This window comes from Megalobrama amblycephala, linkage group LG12 (assembly GCF_018812025.1).
Source record: "Megalobrama amblycephala isolate DHTTF-2021 linkage group LG12, ASM1881202v1, whole genome shotgun sequence".
NCBI lineage: Eukaryota > Metazoa > Chordata > Actinopteri > Cypriniformes > Xenocyprididae > Megalobrama > Megalobrama amblycephala.
Genome location: NC_063055.1, coordinates 37,978,917 through 38,002,495, shown reverse-complemented (window position 1 = coordinate 38,002,495; position 23,579 = coordinate 37,978,917). Strand labels below are relative to the sequence as shown.

At 37.4% G+C, this 23,579-nt stretch overlaps 1 long non-coding RNA gene across 1 annotated transcript; it reads right to left on the bottom strand.

Annotated features, from left to right (window-relative positions):
- Positions 1-18,040: 18,040 nt before the first annotated feature.
- LOC125280671 lies at positions 18,041-23,484 on the bottom strand. Its single transcript, XR_007187688.1, has 3 exons — positions 23,215-23,484; positions 21,017-21,297; positions 18,041-20,469 (listed from the first exon to the last, which is right to left on the bottom strand). It is a non-coding gene; the product is annotated as an uncharacterized LOC125280671 (long non-coding RNA).
- Positions 23,485-23,579: the final 95 nt, after the last annotated feature.

Here is a 23,579-nt window from a genome sequence, read left to right as displayed (position 1 = left end):
GCTCATTTCAAACTTCCTCAGGAACCTGAGTTAAAAGAGGGTCTGAAGTGTCTTCCTCAGCACTCTAAGCGGGACTCTAAACCGGGTCCGCCGGTGTGTGAGTCAGACGCTCTAACAAGGAGGCTAAAGATTGCACACAGCAAAATCCCCAGAGTTAAACCAACTCTGCTCAGATTACATATGGTCCCTCTCTACATAGTGTTAAAGTAACACTGAAGCAGAGTTGAAGTTAATGAGATAATTAAGTGATTAATTAAGTTATGATTGAGCATTAGTGATGAACACCTGCTGTTAACAAGCAGAATCACTGAAGAGAAACATAATAACTACAAATGACTTCCAGCCACAGCCTTAGATGAAATCAACTGAAGATAAAAGACATTAAATTAAACAACTCCACAAACAGCATATTATCTCATTAACTTTAACTCTGCTTCGGTGTTATTTTAACTATGTAGAGAGGGACCATATGTTCTCTGAACAGAGTTGATTTAACTCTGGGGATTTTGCTGTGCAGTCTCTAGTGTCAGTCGCTAGAGCTCCTTTTGACATCAGGCGAGTGAGGATTACACGCACAGCTCTTACCAACCTACATCTGTTACACTAACACCAGTGTTTCTGACTGGAAGCATCTCTTTCCATTGTCCTCTTTCAGTGTAGCCTAGAGGATTCATAAGAAAACTGTTACACAATATTTAAATTACCTTATTAACATTCTGAAAAGTAAAGCCAACACGTTTCAATCGCCCCCCAGGTTTCTGGATGCAGTACAGGTCATAAACTCCTCCTTCTCAATGTAATCTAATGGGACGTGAGACAAATGAAACAATCAAATTACACTTTAAATAACTTTTTCCAATGATGGTTTCTGTCATTTCAGGCAGTTTTTATCATGCTGATGTAAGTTCAAGTGTTCGTTTTTTAAATAAGTTTGATTTTAGTTAGTTATTTGATGCTATAAAACGGGGGGTGTGAGGTCATGATTGACAACTGAGATTGACAGCTTCTCTGAGTGAGGCACCAAAAAGCTTAGTTAGTGGTTAGTAGTTTATTTTACCTTATTTTAATAAGACTTCAGTTGTGCTACAATCAGCAGACATCAAAATTAGAGCAGTCAGGCAAAATTGGAGCAGTCACTCCCTGCGGGAGTGTGGGTGGGATCTTGATTCTGCAGCTCCACTTCACACTCAATACTGTGCAGACTCCGGCTCCTAACAACATAATCAGCACGAAATGTCAGCGCCATCTTGGGGCTTCAGTTTTCTACAATAGAAGAGAGTGAATGTGCGTCGTCACACAGTCATGTAAATACTATTCTTGTTGCATTTTGCCATCAAATACCTAAATACTCACGATCTAACCCAGTGTCAGCCCTGTTCCTGGAGGAACACCAAGGGTGCGTTTCAATCAGCTCCCTAGCTCAAGAATCAGTATATCATGTACACGACTTTGGGCACTGGTAGACACCCTGACTCACTACTGACAACAGCTCCATTTCTGGCGACATGGCAACATTCTGAATGTTCAACATCACTACTGGTATTACTGGTACTGGTCACTACTGCCCTCTGATGGTGGCATTTGTCAGCCACATACATCAAGGATGTGTCATTTCAGAAATGTAACCATAAAATTGACCGTTGTCCTTGTGAAATCTAAATTGTTGTAATTTCTTTATGACTTTGGAATGTAATGTTTACTGTACTGAAATGAGGCAGCCTCAAAGACGACACGTATTCTGCTGACAAATGCAACCTGCAGAGGACACAGCCTTAGCCTTAGTACTCCTGAAGACACTGATCAGATGGTACAGGTGTGTTTGATCAAGGTTGGAGCTGAACTCTGCAGGACAGTAGCCCTCCATGATCGAGGCTGTACATGCCTGCTCCAAGGCCTGAAATGGATGGGACGTGTAAGAGAAACATTCAAAATGTGTGCTGTTGGTGTGCCTCCAGAAACAGGGTTGGGAAACACTGATCAGGCATAACATTATGAGCACTGACAGGTGAAGTGAATAACACTGATTATCTCTTCATCACGGCACCTGTTAGTGGGTGGATATATTAGGCAGCAAGTGAACATTTTGTCCTCAAAGTTGATGTGTTGGGCCCTGTCCACACGGAGACGCGTTTTTGTGAATACGCACAAAGTTTGTATCGGATAGGCATTTCATCCACACGGATCCAGCATTTTCGGAAGGTGAAACTGCTATTTTTTGAAACCGGGTCCCAGAGTGGATAAATCTGAAAACGCTGTCTTTGCGTTTTCATGTGGACAGCCTATCCGTATATTTTGTGAAACGATGATGTCATCACCCTATGTGTCGACCCTAGTCATTAACAGCAACAGCAGACTATAGATGCTTGTGTTCGTGCTGCAGAAGCTACTGAGCCAAAATAAAGCGATATTTCTAAGCTTTACTATAGTTTGTATACAGCGCACAAGGTTTATGCACATGCTCCCAGTCTTATTCGCTGTTTTAGGTGTATCTCTGTGGCAGAATTACAGCGCCACATGTTGGTCTGACATGTATAGTACATCGTTTTGAGTCGTTTCAGTGGTTTCGTGTGGACAGATATTTTTTGAGACGAGAAAAAAAAAAAGATTGGATAAGGTAAGCTCCGGCTTCGTGTGGACGTAGCCTTAGAAGCAGGAAAAATGGGCAAGCATAAGGATTTGAGCGAGTTTGACAAGGGCCAAATTGTGATGGCTAGCGGACTAGGTCAGAGCATCTCCAAAACTGCAGCTCTTGTGGGGTGTTCCCGGTCTGCAGTGGTCAGTATCTAATCAAAAGTGCTCCAAGGAAGGAACAGTGGTGAACCGGCGACAGGGTCATTGGCGGCCAAGACTCACTGATGCACGTGGGGAGCGAAGGCTGGTCCGTGTGGTCCGATCCAACAGACGAGCTACTGTAGCTCAAATTGCTCAAGAAGTTAAAGCTCCACCTCACAACTTACAGGACTTAAAGGATCTGCTGCTAACATCTTGGTGCAGATACCACAGCACACCTTCAGGGGTCTAGTGGAGTCCATGCCTCGACGGGTCAGGGCTGTTTTGGCAGCAAAAGGAGACCAACACAATATTAGGAAGGTGCTCATAATGTTATGCCTGATCAGTGTAAATATATTTATGTTTATAACAGTATGTGCCTGCTATGTGCTGTCCACTTTCACGGTTTTCCTAAAGATAAATGTCACTTTGTACAATATTCATATTACATTCCTGCATAATAAATCTTCAATTGTTGATGCTTTTTTTTTTTTTCACATGAAAGTGTAAAAACTGTAAAACTCGAATTAAATTTAGCTGAGGAGGCCCGGCAGTGAGTTGGCACTCACTTGTGACCTTGAGACTGAAGTCCTGCATCTCCCATCATCCCTCGCCCTCACGCTGACTCAAATATATCACATTATATTGAACCGACCAACAAGCTCTACCTCAAGAGTGCAACAGTGAAAGCCTTTCAGTATGTGACCGTTACCCTAGAAATATTGTGTTGTAGTTTACAGAAAGATGCATTATGGGACTTTGAGTTCCAAAGACATTTGCCTGAAAAATGCCTTTCTTTTTTTAAACCATAATTTAAAAACATTTGAGCACTTCATGATGATTCCAATGGATACAATCCAAGACATTTTAAACCTCCAAATTCTCTCAATTCAATTTTTATAACTTATGAGGACAATATCTACAGCATTGAACGATCCTTTCTCATGGAAGACGCGATCCTTGATCGAATGCAACAGCTGATATCAAGACAGTCTCTGAATCCCTGAATATTCTCAGAGTCCGGGTCACATTTATGAATTCCATTCGGATCTGGTTTAAAACTTCTCCCTGATAATGCAGTTATTGATATGAATGGGAATATTCTGTTCCCACAGCTCATTATTGCAGTCATGACAATCAGCTTCTCCTCAATATCCTTTATTTATTATTTCATTGCGTCTAACTCTAAAGTCCATACACATGTAGAAGATCTGATCTGCTTGATTTCAAAAATCATCTGTTATTAAATGACATTTGATCAGTTTCTTTATAGCATTCGACCGCTGCTGCAATGTACAAAAGGTGCCGTTTCAGATGTAATGTATGCACAACCATGATGGTTTAATGCACTTAGATTACTAACATGCTTTAATTTGCAGATCTGTGCACAGTTAGACTTTTGTAAATTTCATCGTCATTTCAAAACAACAGAATGTCTCATTTTGTCCCAGTTTTAGCAACTGACAACATGCACTTATTTAACAGGATATATTCATCTAGGCTATATTTATTTGGGTTTAAAATTAGTAGCTTGAAAAGAAAAAGTAGATATACTTGAACTTCCAGACTATGTTGGGCTGACACATTACTGCTTTTTAGGTTCAAACTAACTATAAAATAATAAACCTCACACACTCACTGTAACATGGTAAAGCATGTCAAGTCAGTGAATATTTAATCATTAATGCCACACTTGTGAGGTGAGCAGAAGCATTTGAATGCTTGGATTCATTTCAGTTTCAGTTCTCACCAACAACTAAGATTTCCCCAAATGTGCCTCATGTATTTGGAAACCTTCAAACTAACTCACAAAACTGATGGTTTTGCATTTGTCTCTTTATGAGAAATGGGAACGCGGGGGCACTTTCACTTTCGTGATCAAAGGGGCAGGGGCTTAAGCTCAGTTGATTTTTCATGATTTGGAAATGCACACTAGGTTGTAGCAAAACTCGACTGAAGGCAGCCCTCCAGGAACAGGTTGGACACCGGTAGCCTAAATAAATTTTAAAAAGTGGTTCCAAAAAGGACCATTTGAGTTCACAAAAACAACCAATAAAACACAGACCTGCTACACATTCATTAATACATGAATATTAAAATATGAGCGGAGGGTGAAAAATATGAGGGCACCTTGATGTGTTTCAAAATGTAATCTTTGACGGAACGGCTGCCTCTCCCTTATTATCAGCGCCACCCCATCGCCAGGTCCCTGACTGGAGTAGGTACGAGAGAGAAGAGGGGCTCTGAAACAACTAGGTCTGTCGGCGTGTGATGAGGCACACCTAAAGATAATGAAGAGAGAGAGAAGCGCAGGACACCCATTGTGCTGTGCTGGATTGTGTCAAAGCAGCTTTACAGGGATAACTGGTATATAATTTTGGCAGCTCTTAAAGAAAATGCAGGCAGATCAAAGCACTGTTGAATATCAAATGTCAAGTGTCCCCGAGTAAGGAAGCCAAAGGCGACAGCGGCAAGGAACCCAAACTCCAACAGGTGACATAAGGTGGCAAATAGGTGTTAAATTGGAGAGAAAAACCTTGGGAGAAACCAGGCTCAGTCGGGGGGCCAGTTCTCTGGTGAACAATGCTTTGTTACGATTCAGGTTGCTATCATAAGTCCGATAGGATCGCAACATTCAAAGTATTTATTTCAGTTCCATCCAGTTGAGGATCGTATTCATCACGCCAGTATGGACGGTTTGTTGAGGAACTGTGCTACTGGCTGTCGTGTCGATGATGTCTTCACAATGGATGATCTAGTTGACTCGATCTCTGCTGATACTTCAGGGCTGCGTTGTGGTCGTGTTATGGCACCGGTCCTTGGTCTCAGCTGGATACTGCCCGGATCCGGTTGACTACGGTAAACCTCGGGATAAACAGAAAGTCTAATATTACCGTAGATGCCATTCTTCTTCTGATGTAATGAGTACATCTGGTGTTATAGGAAGTGTTCCCGGTTCCGGCTGACCTAATTTATGCAGCCTAACATTCCTTTAACGGATTTGAAAATATAAATTGATAATGTGTTATGTGTATGCCAGGTTAAAGAGATGCGTTTTTAGTCTAGATTTAAACTGACAGAGTGTGTCTGCTTCCCGAACAATGCTAGGAAGATTGTTCCAGAGTTTAGGTGCCAAACAGGAGAAGGATCTACCGCCTGCGGTTGATTTTGATATTCTAGGTATTATCAGCTGGCCTGAATTCTGAGATCGCAATAAACGTGAAGGATTATAATGCTTTAAGAGCTCGCTTAGGTACTGGGGGGCTAAACCATTTAGTGCTTTGTAAGTAATTAGCAAGATTTTAAAATCTATACGATGTTTAACAGGAAGCCAATGCAGTGATGACAGAACTGGGCTAATATGGTCATACTTCCTAGTTCTAGTAAGAACTCTAGCTGTTGCATTTTGTACGAGCTGTAGTTTATTTATCAAGCGTGAGGAACAACCACCCAGTAGAGCATTACAGTAATCTAGCCTTGAGGTCATAAACGCATGAACTAACTGTTCTGCATTTTTCATTGAGAGCATATGTCGTAGTTTAGATATATTTTTAAGATGGAAGAATGCGGTTTTACAGATGCTAGAAACATGGCCTTCAAATGAAAGATTGGTATCAAAGAGCACAGCCAGGTTCCTAACTGACGACGAAGACTTAACAGAGCAGCCATCAAGTGTTAGACAGTATTCTAGGTTATTGCGTGAAGTAGTTTTTGGTCCAAAAATTACAATCTCTGTTTTTTCTGAATTTAGTAGTAGGAAATTACTGGTCATCCAGTTTTTTATATCAGCTATACATTCTGTTAATTTAGCGAATTGGTAAGTTTCGTCAGGGCGCGAAGAAATATAGAGCTGAGTATCATCAGCGTTACAGTGAAAACTAACGCCATGCTTCCTAATGATATCTCCCAAGGGTAGCATGTACAGAGTGAAAAGCAACGGTCTTAGTACTGAGCCTTGCGGTACTCCATATTTAACTTGTGATTGATATGACATCTCATCGTTTACTACTACAAACTGATAACGGTCAGATAAGTATGATTTAAACCATGACAATGCAATTCCACTAATGCCAACATAATTTTCGAGTCTATTTAAAAGAATATTGTGGTCAAGTGTGTCAAATGCAGCACTAAGATCCAGTAACACTAATAGAGAGATATAACCACGATCTAATGCAAATCATTAGTAACTCTACTGAGAGCAGTCTCAGTACTATGGTACGGTCTAAATCCTCACAGATACTATTTCTTTCTAAAAAGGAACACAGTTGTGATGAAACTGCCTTTTCAAGTATTTTTGACAGAAAAGTGAGATTTGAGATCGGCCTGTAATCTACTAATTCTTTAGGATCAAGTTGTGTTTTTTTTAATAAGAGGTTTAATAACAGCCAGCTTAAAACTTTTTGGTACGTATCCTAGTGATAAAGATGAATTAACAATATTACGAAGAGGATCTATGACCTCTGGAAGCATCTCTTTCAATAGCTTAGTCGGTATAGGGTCTAACATACATGTGGATGATTTTGATGATTTAACAAGTTTAGACAATTCTTCCTCTCCTAAAGCAGTAAATGAATTGAATTTTTCTTTAGGGACACTACAGTGCACTATCTGACGTGATACTGTAGTAGACGGTTGCATGGTAATAATTTTCTTTCTAATATGGTCAATCTTGCAAGTAAAGAAGTTCATAAAGTCATTACTGCTGTGCTGTTTGGAAACATCAGAAGTTGAAGCTTTATTTCTTGTTAATTTAGCCACTGTATCAAATAAATACCTAGGGTTGTGTTTATTTTCTTCTAAAAGATTTGAAAAATAGGCAGATCTAGCAGTTTTTAAGGCCTTTCTGTACTCAATCTCAATCTCTCTCCATGAATTGCAAAAAAATTCTAGTTTTGTTTTCTTCCATCTGCGCTCCATTTTTCTGGCAGCTCCCTTAAGGGCCCGAGTGTGCTCGTTGTACCACGGCATTGGATTAATTTCCTTAATCTTTTTTAAGCACAAAGGAGCAACTGAGTCTAATGTGCTGGAAAAGACAGATTTGCAGGTAACTGATTGATGAAACATGATTAAAATTAAGATACATTTTTTTACAAAACGAAATTCACTTTAAAAAAAGGCTTTCTAACAAAACTTAATGAAGTGGTCAAAATTGTGTCTGACCCACTCCATTTCTCCCGATATATTGTGTATCATATGATGTATCCTCTTATCTTACTCATGCTGTTCAACTTTCATTATCAAATAGATGAAATAAAAAAATAACATTATAATAGACCTATTTAAACATAAATATGAAACTAAATAAGTTTTCTTTAATGGCTACAAACAGTAGGCTAGTCTACAGTACAGAGAAATTTCATGTTGTGAGCAAGAGCAGATCATGAGTCGAGTCGGATCAAGCATAATTTATTTTTAGACTTATTTGTTGGCCAGTTGTGGTCTGTGCAATAAATATTAAAAGTTAAAAGTTCTAAACCATCTACTGTGTTTTATTGTTCCACTATAGTAATGATAATATTTACAATAATATATTGAATTTGATAGTTGTCTCTCACATGGCCCCACAGCAACATTAAAATAGTGTAGATTAGGTATAATGTTTAATAATATTAATATTAGAGATGCACACTTATTGTCCTGAACCTCTTCAACTACGAATTTAGAGTCATTTAAATACAAAATCAGATTGATAGTATCGATTAAGGAAACATAATTATCAGGTTCGTCAAAACGGATAGTGCTCTCGTCCAGTCCGTCCGGAAACAGGGCGTTTAAGCAAGCATTCGACCAGTTCGTCAACCAAGCCAACTCAACAAACTCCTCCACATACCTCTCCAGCGAACGTCCGTACTGGAGGAGCCCAATGAGCCGGTCCGCCGCGGACATTGTAGTGGGAGGCACTGGAGGAGCGGGAACTTCCTTGAGGAAACATAAATCCATGTTGACAGTTGGATTACCCGTCGGTTTTGGTCCGTTCATCTGTTACGTGCTGGGCCGGATGGAAGAGACAATGCACGGTAATCCACAAAAGAAGTACTTTAATGATAACGAATGGAGATGAACACGCTTAACATAAATGTAACACAACAGTGAACGGACAGGGAGTGAAGGGAGTGAGTCCATTATAAAGGGTGTGCTGACAATCAGGAACAGGTGCAGGCAATCCGTGATGAGGAGGAGAAGACGAGGGAAGTGAGTGCAGGTGTGGAGAACAGGAGGATCATGGGAATTGGAGTTCAGGAGACAAGGGATCTGTGACACTTTATTTCTGTATTTTATATTATGTATATTCCCAAATTGATGGAAATGAACAAAGTGTCACACCTTGTCCCTTTATCAAGATCATATTTCAGAATGCTAATGTTTGTTGTGTGACTCATGTACTTTGGAGTGGCAACTGTCTTTAAAATGCTCCATCTAAAGCTTAAATGAATCTTGTCAACAGTTGAGTGACAACATACAACTCCATCCTTTTAGTCTTTAATACAAAGTTTCTTACAACCACCCAGCTTCAAGGTGAGTGTGAGATATTTTATGTAAGTTTGCAGTATGTGATCACACACAAAACAATGTTGTTTGTTTTTCAGTAAAGTTTGTACACATCAACCCGTATAATGTGAACTGAACCCAGAGAAAACCATTACTGCTTTATACAGACTCTTTTGCTTCTGTCTGTTTTTAAGTGTTTAGGGTAGGTGAACGTCCTTGTATTTAACATCAAATCATGAAGTGTGCTCTAGAACATTGTTTCTCAAATAATGAGCCATGACCAGTTCCAAGTGGATCACGGAGTGCCTGAGAAAAATGTGTTGTCCTGATTCTGTATTTGTGGTCAAATGATATGTTGTCAGGCTATGTCAGTGTCATTATTCTAACGCTATTTTAATGCTATGCTTATCAGCTAGTTGAGAATCACTGCTTTAGAATCACACAAGATTTAAAGCAGACAGATACTCTGATTGATCTAAGACCAAAACTCTGCTTGTGACATGTCTAATAGAAATAAAATGCTGTTATGAATTAGTCATAGTCAGTTGATTTCTCAAAAATGACCTGAGGCATTTTCATCATCTAAGACTGAACTGTTCTTGTTTGTTTGTTTTGTAACAACGCATAATTATTTAAATTATTTGATGGATAAATAGAGTCCAAAAAGATTTTCCATTTATTATTATGTCAGTATAATATATATATATATATATATATATATATATATATATATATATATATTTATATTTATATTATTAATGTGTTTTTCATTAAATCCTCAATAAGACAGTTTAAACAAATATTCTGGTTGTGATTTGTGGTCTTTTAGGTAATTTTCAAGATGAGCAAACACAAGAAGCTTCGTTTTGTCTCCTGGAACACAATGGGAATCAGGTTCACAAAAGAAAAAAGCTCCAAGCTCCAACCTGTGTTAGATGAACTCATCAAATTGAACGCTGATGTTGTCTTTGTACAAGAGACACACATTGGACCTCAGTCTTACAAAGTACTAGAGAACATAAAAGGCTGGAGGTCTTTCTTCACTGTCCACCATCCTCGCAGCAAAGGAGTTGCTATCTTGATAAAGAATGACACAATATTTCGCTACATATGCCATGATGAGGATTACAGCGGTGGCTATATTGTCCTTTTCTGTCGCCTCCATTGTCAGTTGTATACTCTTGTTAATGTGTACAACCACAAGGCAGACAGACAAATGCTGAACAGATTGAGAGACTATTTGAGAGCTGTTAACACTAAAGGTGTGCTTGTGGTTGGTGGGGACTTCAACACTGTACTGGACCCAAATATTGATAGGATATCATCAGCAGATCAAACGTACCATTCCTCACTTAGAAGCATTCTTGAACATTTCACAGAATCTCTGAGTCTCATAGATGCATTTGCATTAAAGCATCCAATGGAAGAAGACTTCACACGATCTCAGAATCAGAGTCATTCAAGATTGGATATGTTTTTCATGACAACCAACACAGTAACTCTTATCAAAAACTGTTACACCATCAATGCAGAAATGAGAAAAACTACAAGTGGGTACAAGAGAATTTCTGATCATGATCCTCTAGTTTTAGATGTAGAATTTCCATCACCACAAAGTATTGCAGTGCCGGAAGTTTCCACAATGTTATGCGTATTTAGACAGAGGATATATCGGCTGTTTTTAAACTACCCATTATTGGTTGATATTAGGGCTGGGTAAAAAATATTGATTTCTTGATTTTAATCGATTGTCATTTTTAAGAACCGATATCGATTCTTAAATCCCAAGAATCGATTAGTCTAGTCTGTTTTCAGTTGATGAATGAGCAGAATATGTAGCGCCTCCCATCCAATAAATCACAATCATCTTTGTGCTTTGGTACTTTTGATATGAAGCAAAGTCTCAGATTTCAAATGACGTCCATCTTATTATGAGATTCAAAAAATAAATACCGTTTTGGCACTGTTTAATGTGGCGTGACAGATCGCTTTAGCGCCTCAGTTAAAGAGAAGCATATGATCATCCTCTCCTCCGCTTTAATACCAGTTACAGCATGAAATAAACATGCATGAACATCTGAAGGTATGATAAAATATATGGTACAACTTACTGAAATCTGTATCATGTCTCGTGTAATCGATCAATCAGTGTTTCAACCTCGGAAAGACGTCAATAAAACAGCTTCAATGTCGCGTAACGTCACATTTACCTCAGAAAAACATATTCAGTGACCATAAACTCATTAGTCAGCTAGAAAATGAACTCTAGAGAGCAGCATTCTTATAAATATAGCTATGCACCGTTACATATTCATTATCATTTTTAATGTTCTTCAATATTTAATGCATGTTTGAATAAATCAGTTATGACAGCCGCGATTTAAATGTTTATATTTCAAAAAAATGAATTGGAGTAGAAATATGATTATGTAATTCTAAACTTTATTTATAATAAAACCATCATTGAGTGTAATTTAAGTGTTTGTGTATAAATAAGTTCATTTAACCTTCAATATTATTACAGTAGTACCAGCTGACTCTCATGTGTAGTTTACAGCATTAGTTGAGAGATTTTTTTTCCTCTAGAAAATTTGTCATGTACTGTAACTGAAATACTACATCCAAAATAATCTATATCGAATCGCAATCGTAATCGAATCGAATCTAAAGCATGTAAATAGTAATTGAATCGAATCGTGAAAATTGTGACAATACCCAGCCCTAGTTGATATATTAGCGCATCTCTAGTTAGTATATAGTTGTTAGTCAGTCGCTAGTTCAGCCTTTTCAGTGACATCACACGCTTCGTTAAAGATGGCAAGCGATGATTGGTCGGGAAACAATGTGTAGTCTGACATGTTTCTTGATGACACAACAAGAATTTAGAAGTCAAAATCACATAAAAATGTTGTGTAGTCTGAATCCGCCATAAGACAAAAAAATACACAACTGCATCGGTCTTGGAAAAAAAATCAGCATTGATTGATATGTTAGTTATTTTCAAAGCTTATTGGCACAATGTATTTTATTATAAAAAGAACATTGATCTGTTTTGTCATTACGTTGAAACCGCTAAATATAGGGCATGTTCACAGTTCCTCAAGGCGCTACTCTGACGCTGTGCCGTTCCTTCATTTTTTTGTTGAACTACTCCTTTGAGTGTGTGAAGATATAATTTCATTTCCTTTATTTTTTAGTTCCAGTTTAATTTATAGTAAAAAAAAAAAAAAAGTCAGTTTAGAATGGATCTGCCTTGTGTAGTTGTAGTGAAACTTATTTAATAGCACCACCTAGCAGCCAACCAGTGCTAATACCAACATTCCCTGGTTAAACGTGCATCCCATCCTGATCACAGTGAGATTTGAGGTAATGTGTCTGTCTCTGTCTCTTTCTGCCCACAGTAAAGTTCTTGAAGCTGAAGCTCTGGCTAAAATGGAGTTGTCAAACCCCGCTAACTTTGGACCCAAGAAATATTTCCTGTGGGAGTGTATGAGTGAAGTGGAGGGTCAAGTTCCTCATCCCGGTCTGGTCCCGCTTCCCAAAGAGATGACTGGCAAATACAGGGCCAAACCGGCTGCAGTCTCTGACGATTAAAAACTGTTTGGTGAATGTGAGAAACACTTTGGACTCTTTACAGTAAAAAATTCATTTAAAGCTAAACTGAAACAGAAACCTGCATTATAACCTACCTCTCTAATTTGGCACAAATCCAAATGTTGATTTGGAGGCTATAACTATATTTATTATTTAAACGCTTTTTTTACACACATAACCTTTTATATGTTTGGTTGAATGTATGTTGTTTTGACAATTAACAACTGTGATGTCAAGTTATTAAAACTGATATGTTTTGTGTCCGCGTGATGAGGCGCCGACGCGTTCACTTGAATTTTCTTATTAAAGCGGAAACAACTTAAAATAATCAGACATTTATGGTCACATAGATGCAACACCATTCGAATCTGTGAAGTGTTAAATAGGCCTATTAGTTTTGTACACTCATAATAAAGACAAAACTTTGCTCGTAAAATAAACAAAGAATTTTCTGCCATCTCGGTTTCCTTTCTGTGAACTTCTCAAATGAACCGAAACTCATATAGTCTAGTCTATTGTCACATTTTCCCCCTTTCATTTTGTTAATAGGCTATGTTAAGTTATGCGCATAGACATAGGCTATTTATTCCTTTTATATAGGGCTAATTCAATCCTTTTTTTTTCATTCACAGAAGCGCTGCAGATGCGTGATTATTATGAATCCTCATGTTCTGTTGTTTATTTTGATATTTGTTCATGCAGGCTAAAACTAAACCCCTGGGATTTATTTTAATGATTCACAGACACGTATCAATTCTAATTTCATTTAATTAATTTAATTTAATCTTGTCGGTTAATGAAAAGATGATCGCGTCAGTTGAAAGTCATGGGGAAAACCCCCAGAAATGATACTGACAAGGCAACAATAATTTTCATTCAGTTTAAGTTTTTCAACTAATATTTATATTTTCTTATATTTCAGGTTTATTTCGATTAGCATAAATGTTTTAATAGTTTTTGTTATTAATGAACTATAATAACCCTGCCTAGGCAAAACCACAGAACTGCATTACAGTAAATTTTCCCAAATTATCTACTCTGTTTCTGGTGGTGTTAAAACATAGTTATTTTATATTATTATTTTAATTTTACAAACTTTTACAACTTTTACAACATATTTCCTTGTTTGTGCGGTCTTACTTGGAGGGGAAAAAAAGTCTTAAGATTGTTTTAAAGTTATATTTTTGACTTGACACCCCACTTATTTTGTTTTATGCTTGAACATTTTGTGAAGTAACTGTTGTTTTTCAATAAATACTTAAGAATACCCTCTTGTTCTGTCATTTTGTGCCAATGTTAAGTTTTGCTTAGTCTTATGTAACTTTATTACTTTGAGTTTGATTAACTTAAACCATTTAAGTAACGCAACATAACGCAATCGGTTTCCTCAAACTATTTAAGTAACGATATAGTTGTTATAACTTAGTTAGATTTGTTACCGAATTCAAACTGAATGAGTGGAATAAACTTAAAATCTTTAAGTTGACTTTACTCTTATGATTGACTAAACCAACTCTAAAATTTAAGTGAATGTAACTCAATGCATATGAGTTTAGAGTACTTATACATAATAGTTTTAAAACTTAAATGGTTTGCAGAAATTAGTTTCCTCAAATGGTTTGAGTTACCACAACTTATCGGGTTTTACAGTGTATAAGTCACAAATATTTACAAAGATTCACAAATTATTTAATTCCGTCTGGGACACAATCTCAGGCCGGGAGTCTCATGCTCATTGAGGCCAATAAACCTACAGCTATTGTTGGAAACATAATTTACATTTACATTACGTTTAAGAAATTTGTGATTAGAATAGTATTTTCCTATATTTTGTTATATTCGATTTCTTGAAAATAATAGGCTATTAAAATGACTTAATCTCCTGAAAACAATATCACATATAGTCTGATATTGTGAGCTAATTTATTCACACATTGTATAGTCAGCTTTTTAATTAAAATTCTTACCACTATCAAAAGTAAAAGCTCAGAATGACATATCCCAGAATATTATGTTTATAGATTATACATTTATGTGCTTGAATTTGAAGTTGGTAATAGTCGTGACTCGTGAACATAACATAAAATTGCGACTTTGGTGGTGTATAATTTGTACAGTCATTAATCTCAAAGAGAAAGTGAATGATTTTTTTTTTTTTTTTAATTATTAGGTTTTTAAACAGTCGGCTACTACATACAACTTTGTAATGCAATGCACCATTTGTATCAAGGATATATCCAGTGTCATCAGAACGCAGAAAAGTCAAAGGAAAAAAAGTGATTGATAAAGAAAATACGAACACAGAAAAAAACATGAGGGTAAGATATTAATTTATTGTGGTGGCGACGTGCCCCTTCTCCTGCGTTGGTCTCACGCGTCTGTGTTGCGACGTACCCCTTCTCACACGTAAAAAGTACACGACCGTTTCCTTTGGTTGGTAATCAATGGCACGATTCAACCCTCATACACCTGAGGAGTCATGAGCGAGGATACAGAGGTGTATCCTTTGGGGAAGTCTTTTTTGTCGAGAAACCTGACGCACGTATAGGCGGATCGATCCCAAAGTATCGATAGCCTACTTTCGATACTGGCGTTGTATCAAAAAGATCGCTTCTCAAATAGAAGTATCGATCCTATCTGTTTTTGTTGTTGTTGTTGTTGTTGTTCTTGTTTTTTGTGATTTTGGGATATTTTAATAATAGTAGTACGCCGTATATTATTGCAATATTTACTTAAATAGGAACGGCAATGGGAACTACATCTTTTCCCGCTGTATCTCCGCTTGTCGAGACAGTGTTCGCTCACTCTGTCAAAGACAAGCAAGCACGCACAGCGCAGGATTTTAAACGGAGTCGTGTGCGTGGGTGCGGTCCTGACTGAAAGAAAAAGAAGCATAATCTGGAGTTATTACACTCCAGTTAACAATGAAGCTTCGTGTGACGTTTGTCAAAAAACAATACGCCACACTTGATCAGTCAAAGAAAAACAGGCTGAAGAGGAGAATGTCAACATTCACTTTGTTTCATCTCAAAAACCTATAAAGGGAAGAATGTTTTGTGACAATTATTGAGAAAAGGTTTGTGAGACGTTACATTTTTTTGTTACATTTGTTATATTTTGTTGTTAGCCTACAGTGATATCTTTGTTCATTTAATTAATAATGTTCGGTATTTTTTTTTTAATAAATGTAAAAAAAGAATCATGTCCATTGCAGTTTATTTAATTAATAATGATGGCTATCAAAAAAAAAAAAAAAAAAAAAAAAACAATATAAAATCACTCACATGAAAATATTTCATTGGAGTATCGGTATCGATATTGACAATACTTGTTTTGAAAGTACTTGGTATTGGATCGGAAAGAAAATAATTGGTATCGCTCATCCCTAATTCTCCTCCCCCTTCATATCTGTCACAATAATTTAAATGTATTCTTTACTTTTGCAGTTTAAATAAACTTTATATATCATATATTTCAACAGGGCATCTTGCTTTATTAATATTTATTATATATATTTTTTAAATAACCAAACTTTAAAAACATGTGGGTAGATCCCTCGAGCGCAGCTGATGACGCTTTGAAGTGACGCTAAAGGGAGCGATGATATCATTTCACTTGATTCAATTCCTCCGTCCTCGCATCTTTTCCTTGCGTCCTTCCCTCGCATACTGAAGGGGTGGAGGGGTGACGACGCGAGGAAAGGAAACGAGGATGCACAAATAAGAATTGAGAAGCATGTTTGTTTGTTTTTTCTCCCTGTTTTTGAACGTTTTATGTTGATTTCTGTTAAATAAAAGCCTCTCCGAGGCCTGACGCCACACCCACTGTGTCTGTCGTTTGCTCCCCTCGCCACAAATCCTATCACAACAAACAAGGGAGAAACAGAAGATAATAATTCGTCATGCTGTCCTTATTTGCACATAATATATATTTTATTTGAAGACATGATGAAATATGTGTGCATATGTTGCTGGTTTATGTTTAGAGCACTAGAGCATGGGTTCCCAAACCTGTCCTGGAGGACCCCCAGCCCTGCACATTTTGGATGTCTCTCTCATCTAACACACCTGATTCAACTCATTAGTAGAGACCGCATGACCTGAAGTCGGTGTGTCAGATAAGGCCGACATACAAAATGTGCAGTGCTGGGTGCCCTTCAGGACAGGTTTGGTAACCACTGCACTAGAGTATATGAAATGTCCATAACATGTCGTACCAAACCTGTAAGATCTTCGGACAACACATACGCAGCAACTTCAATGAGCTAACACAATAAATCTTTACTATGACAAGATGTTCTTATTGTTCTTTAGAGGGATAATATTTGAATACAAACTCAAACACCCATACACTGCAAACAGAGTAATGACTTGAATGAGTTTTAAAAGAAGTCCCTGTTAATAGCCTACATTGTTCTTTAAATCCAACTCAGTCTCTGTCTTTATCACTGGAATGGCCAGATCTATTTAGAAGAGCATCCACTGTCCTGCTTTTGGCCATTTTTATATTATGTATATTCCAATACTGATTGAAATGAAAAAAATGCCACACTTTGACACTCTATCAAGTCAAGTCACCTTTATTTATATAGCGCTTTTTACAATGCAGATTGTGTCAAAGCAGCTTTACATTGATAACTGGTACATTATTTTGGCAGATCAAAGCACTGTTGAATATCAAATGTCAAGTGTCCCCAACTAAGCAAGCCAAAGGCGACAGCGGCAAGGAACCCAACATTGGTGGGATGGGATCGCAACAATCAAAGTATTTATTTCAGTTCCATCCAGCTGAGGATCGTATTCATCACGCCGGTATGGACGGTCTGTTGAGGAACTGTGCTACTGGCTGTCGTGTTGATGAGGCCTTCACAGTGGATGATCTAGTCGACTCGATCTATGTTGATACTTCAGGGCTGCGTTGTGGTCGCGTCAAGGCGCAGGTCCTCTGTCTCATCTGGATACGGCCCGGATCCGGTTGACTACGGTAAACCTCGGGATAAACAGAAAGACTAATATTTGCGTAGATGCCATTCTTCTTCTGATGTAATGAGTACATCTTGTGTTATAGGAAGTGTTCCCGGGTTCCAGCTGACCTAATTTATGCACAGATACTATTTCTTTCTTAAAAGGAACATAGTTGTGATGATACTGCCTTTTCTAATATTTTTGACAGAAAAGTGAGATTTGAGATTGGCCTGTAATTGATTAATTCTCTAGGATCAATTTGTGTTTTTTAATAAGAGGTTTAATAATAGCCAGCTTAAAACTTTTTGGTACATACCCTAGTGATAAAGATGATCAAGATCATATTTCAGAATGATAATGTTTGTTGTGTGACTCATGTACCTTTCCATAGGGAGTGGCAACTCTCTTTAAAATGCTCCATCTACAGGTTAAATGAATCTTATCAACAGTTGAGTGACAACGTACAACTCCATCCTCAGTCTTTTATATAGAGTTTCTTTCAACTACCCAGCTTCAAGGTGAGTGTGAGATATTTTATAATATATAATAAGTTTTCAGTATGTAATTTGTTTTTCAGTAAAGTTTTTACACATCAACCCGTATAACTGAACCCAGAGGAAACCATTACTGTTTTATACAGACTCTTTTGCTTCTGTCTGTTTTTAAGTGTTTAGGGTAGGTGAATGTTCTAGTATTTAACATTAAATCATGAAGTGTGCTTTAGAACAGTGTTTCCCAAATAATGAGCCATGACCAGTTCCAAGTGGATCACAGAGTGCCTGAGAAAAATGTGTTGTCCTGATTCTGTATTTGTGGTCAAATGATATGTTGTCAGGCTATGTCAGTGTCATTATTCTAACGCTATTTTAATGCTATGCTTTTAATCTCTAGTTGAGAACCACTGCTTTAGAATCACACAAGATTTAAAGCAGACAGATACTCTGATTGATCTAAGACCAAAACTCTGCTTGTGACATGTCTAATAGAAAGAAAATGCTGTTATGAATTAGTCATAGTCAGTTGATTTCTCAAAAATGACCTGAGGCATTTTCATCATCTAAGACTGAGCTGTTCTTGTTTGTTTGTTTTGTAACAACGCATAATTATTTAAATTATTTGATGGATAAATAGAGTCCAAAAAGATTTTCCATTCATTATTATGTCAGTATAATATATATATATTTATATTATTAATGTGTTTTTCATTAAATCCTCAATAAGACAGTTTAAACAAATATTCTGGTTGTGATTTGTGGTCTTTTAGGTAATTTTCAAGATGAGCAAACACAAGAAGCTTCGTTTTGTCTCCTGGAACACAATGGGAATCAGGTTCACAAAAGACAAAAGCTCCAAGCTCCAACCTGTGTTAGATGAACTCATCAAACTGAAGGCTGATGTTGTCTTTGTACAAGAGACACACATTGGACCACAGTCTTACAAAGTACTAGAGAACATAAAAGGCTGGAGGTCTTTCTTCACTGTCCACCATCCTCGCAGCAAAGGAGTTGCTATCTTGATAAAGAATGACACAATATTTCGCTACATATGCCATGATGAGGATTACAGCGGTGGCTATATTGTCCTTTTCTGTCGCCTCCATTGTCAGTTGTATACTCTTGTTAATGTGTACAACCACAAGGCAGACAGACAGATGCTGTACAGATTGGGAGACTATTTGAGAGCTGTTAACACTAAAGGTGTGCTTGTGGTTGGTGGGGACTTCAACACTGTACTGGACCCAAATATTGATAGGATATCATCAGCAGATCAAATGGACCATTCCTCACTTAGAATCATTCTTGAACATTTCACTGAATCTCTGAGTCTCAAAGATGTATTTGCATTAAAGCATCCAATGGAAGAAGGCTGCACACGATCTCTGAATAAGAGTCATTCGAGATTGGATATGTTTTTCATGCCAAACAACACAGAACATCTTGTCAAAAACTGTGACACCATCAAAGCACAAATTTCTGATCATGATCCTCTAGTTTTAGATGTAGAATTTCCATCACCACAAAGTATTGCAGTGCCGGAAGTTTCCACAATGTTACGCACATTTAGACAGAAAATGGGGGGAGCCAGTCTAAAACCAGACAGAAGTACAGAGAAAATAAACTGTGCAGAAATACTAAGTGCCATCAGATCTTTGCCTGACTCACAAGAACAAACTCCTGATAATCTCAGAGTTTGTGACTACAAGAAGAATGACCTTCCAAAGACAGAAATATTAAAGATAATCTACAACATAATGCTGAAGTCTAAACATGTTCCTGAACGTTTCGTGAAATCATTGCTTACTTCAGACGGAACACATTCTTTCATTGTTGACTATTTGATATTGGCTCAGATTTTAGCCAAACGCCTTAAAGTGTTTCTAACACCATCTTTTAGGAAAAGAAAAAGGGTAGTACGCAGTAGTCGCATTTGTGTGACTATTGCAAAATGCCCCCAAATAATCAAGATGTCTTTCCTTCAGCAATGTCTCAAATCACTTACGTCTCTTAAACATATTACCCCTTCACCACCAAAGGACTTCAGCATTCTGAAAAACTTGCTCGCTAAGGCCAACCACTCCAATGGTGACTACAGAGAACTCCGTCAAGGCTGCCCTCTGACCACAGCCATTCTCACAATGGCATTGAAACACCTGGAAAGTGACATAATGGCAACAAGCAAAAACTCTGTCAACACTAGTGTCTGCTACTTCAGACAGACTCTGGTCATTTGTACAGACAATCAGACAATTGAAAGGATTATTGTATTGTGTAAACAATTTGAGAAATATTCTGGGATTAGAATATGCTTCAAAAGAATATGTCTCAGGCCCCGTTTACACTAGTGCGTTTTTGTTCTAAAACACATAAGTTACTAATAACACATAATTCTGCATTTTTATACTGCAGCTGCCTATATGCGCAAAAGGCAACTGTTTACACTTGTAGGCTCATGCCCAGTGTGCGTGAATGGTCATGTGACATACATTTGTAGACGGAGATCGTTTATGAAATGCTGTGGAAATGCCAGCGTAGACGAGGATCATTTTCATTTTAAAACAAAAACGCACTAGTGTAAACGGGGCCTCAGACTTTTGTATGGTTTTTGAAATTTTACAAAAAGTCTACTTAAATATTTAATCATTTTGTAATTAATCAATTTCAATTTATTAATGTTAAATGGGTTTTCTTATATCTTACCTTTCTGTTAATGTGTAATATAACTGCATGTAAACAATCTGCAAAGTTACAAAGCGAAGTCATTAGTAAACATTAACAAGCACATTATCTCATATTTCTAGCTATTTGAATAAATATTAACTAATCCGTTATATGTCTGTTAATGATTTTTAAATGAAAGTAATTATTAAGTGTTACCGATCCATTTTGAAAAACCCATAAACTATGAATCAAACCATCAAATCCAGTGGTGGAGCCAAGATTTTTTCATTGGTTTGGATGGGCAGGGGCCAGCAATTACTCTGTGGTGGCACAGAAAACATCATTATACAAACAAATGATGTATAACTTATGTATGGGGTATGGGGGGGGGGGGGGGGGGGCACTTGACATTTGACTTGACATTTGATATTCAACAGTGCTTTGATCTGCCAAAATAATGTACCAGTTATCAATGTAAAGCTGCTTTGACACAATCTGCATTGTAAAAAGCGCTATATAAATAAAGGTGACTTGACTTGATAGAGTGTCAAAGTGTGGCATTTAGTTACTTGCATTTGGATATATATTTAGATATTATTAAAGACTACTTTCGTCAAAGTTGTTTTTTATGTTGATTTAAACTGTTTTGCATTAGTCAAATCTGGACACAAAGAAAGCATTTTGTTACTAAACTAGCTACATATAATAGTTTGATCAGTCACACGAAAGTAATCAGAGTCAATATTGACTCCAGAGCAATATTTCAAAATACTTGAGTGTTAAATACCATGAACAGAGGCGTGTTCTGAAACTCTGCATCAGAAATCAATCAGCGATTTACAAATTCAGATTTAAGTATTTATTGCCATAGTAAAAAGGCTTTACATTCCCAAAGCATATCGCTCTGATACCATAAGCATTGTCAGATAATAATTTATATTAACTATTTATTAATTATTACTAGTAGGCTAATTAATATATAGATTAACAGTACTCTAGCCTCAATGGAGTTTTGATTTTAAAGTTGATGTAACTCATTATTTTGATTATAAACTTAACATTATAGGTCAGTGCAGCAGGTTATATGATACGAAATTTCAATGTAATGCCAAACCAATCCAACTATGTTAACACCAGCTCGAAATTCATTATGGGAGTCAGCCTAATGTTACAAGAACCTCGTTTGATTGGCAAGGACCCGCTTTCCTCCTCACGCTTGCAAAACTCAGTGGCTGCGTCCGAAAACTGGAAAATGCTGCCTTTGGAGGGCACATTTCAAGGTAGGAAGGCATCAAGGCACGTCCGAATCCAATGTTAGCTTCACTTCCTGTTTCCTGAGATACCTTCATCTGATTGATTTCTGAAGGCAGCATAGATGTATCCTTCACTGTCTTTGATATCCCACAATCCTGTGCTTCCATTCTGTGACAGTTGAGCTAGAAAAATAAAGATGGTGTCCGAAAGTTGCGTTTGCTGGCCAGTTTGTGAGTAAATGTACATTTTTGACCAACATTTTCCACTTTTGATGTCATTTCTAGCAAGAAATTACTACTGTAGTAATTAAATATTTGTTTAGTTCTCACCAAAGCTCGCGCTATTTTGCTGTAGATCATTAAACTTACTCTGCCTCAGAAGTCTGTCCGAAATCCGTTTCCTGAGGTGCCTTCATGCACAAACGCTGACTTACAAGTCATTGCTTGATAAGGCAGCGAGGCAGCAAGTCATCTACCTTTTTTGGACGCAGCCAGTGAGTGAGAGAGAATCGTGCCAAAACTGTAAGCGCAGCTTAAAGAAAGACGGAAATGTACAGATCAGGTTATTTCGGGACCTTTTTGCCCTGCATACACAAGAAGACATTTGCTACAGTATTTTTTTACACATACAGATCCGTTTTGCAATTCATTAAACTGTTGTTTTCGCTTGCAAATCACTGTTCACAGGCTTGCAATGCTTTTGGCCGAATGCCAAAAGTGGAAGCGCGGAAAAAAATGGAAGTCAGAAAAATACAGATCATATTTATTTTGCCTTGGTATGAAGCTGCAGTTTCACAATTCATGAAATGCACTTACGAATAACAGTAAAATGCCGCAAATCGTTTTTTCTTTCGCTTGAAACGCGATTTACAACTTTACAAATCTAAGCTTGCGCATGCAAATTTAATTTACGCTTACAATCTTGTGTACACTTCCACAAATCTTTCCTTGTGCATGCAATTCTTTATGGCATTATCTTATTACCTTAATAGAAATCCACAAATTGTCCACAGTGCTTAGTTAATGATCCGACAAGTTTAATTTATGATGGTGGTCCGCCAGTGAGCCTGAAGTAGTGGTCCGATATCCGGAAATCTGATCTTATATGGGCTTTTGCTTACAGACAGACACACACACACACACACACACACACACACACTTTGAAAATGTCTCCTGCGCCCCTGGTCAAACCAGCTCGCGCGTCAACATGATCAGCCCCCTTTACCTTAAAGTGTCAAATTTCTCGGTTTCTGAATTAACGGTTTGGCTTGATTGACATGTTCCCGCTGACTTTCGGGCATGATTTATATACCATCAACCTGTCCTAAAACGTTAGCACGCTTTGATCG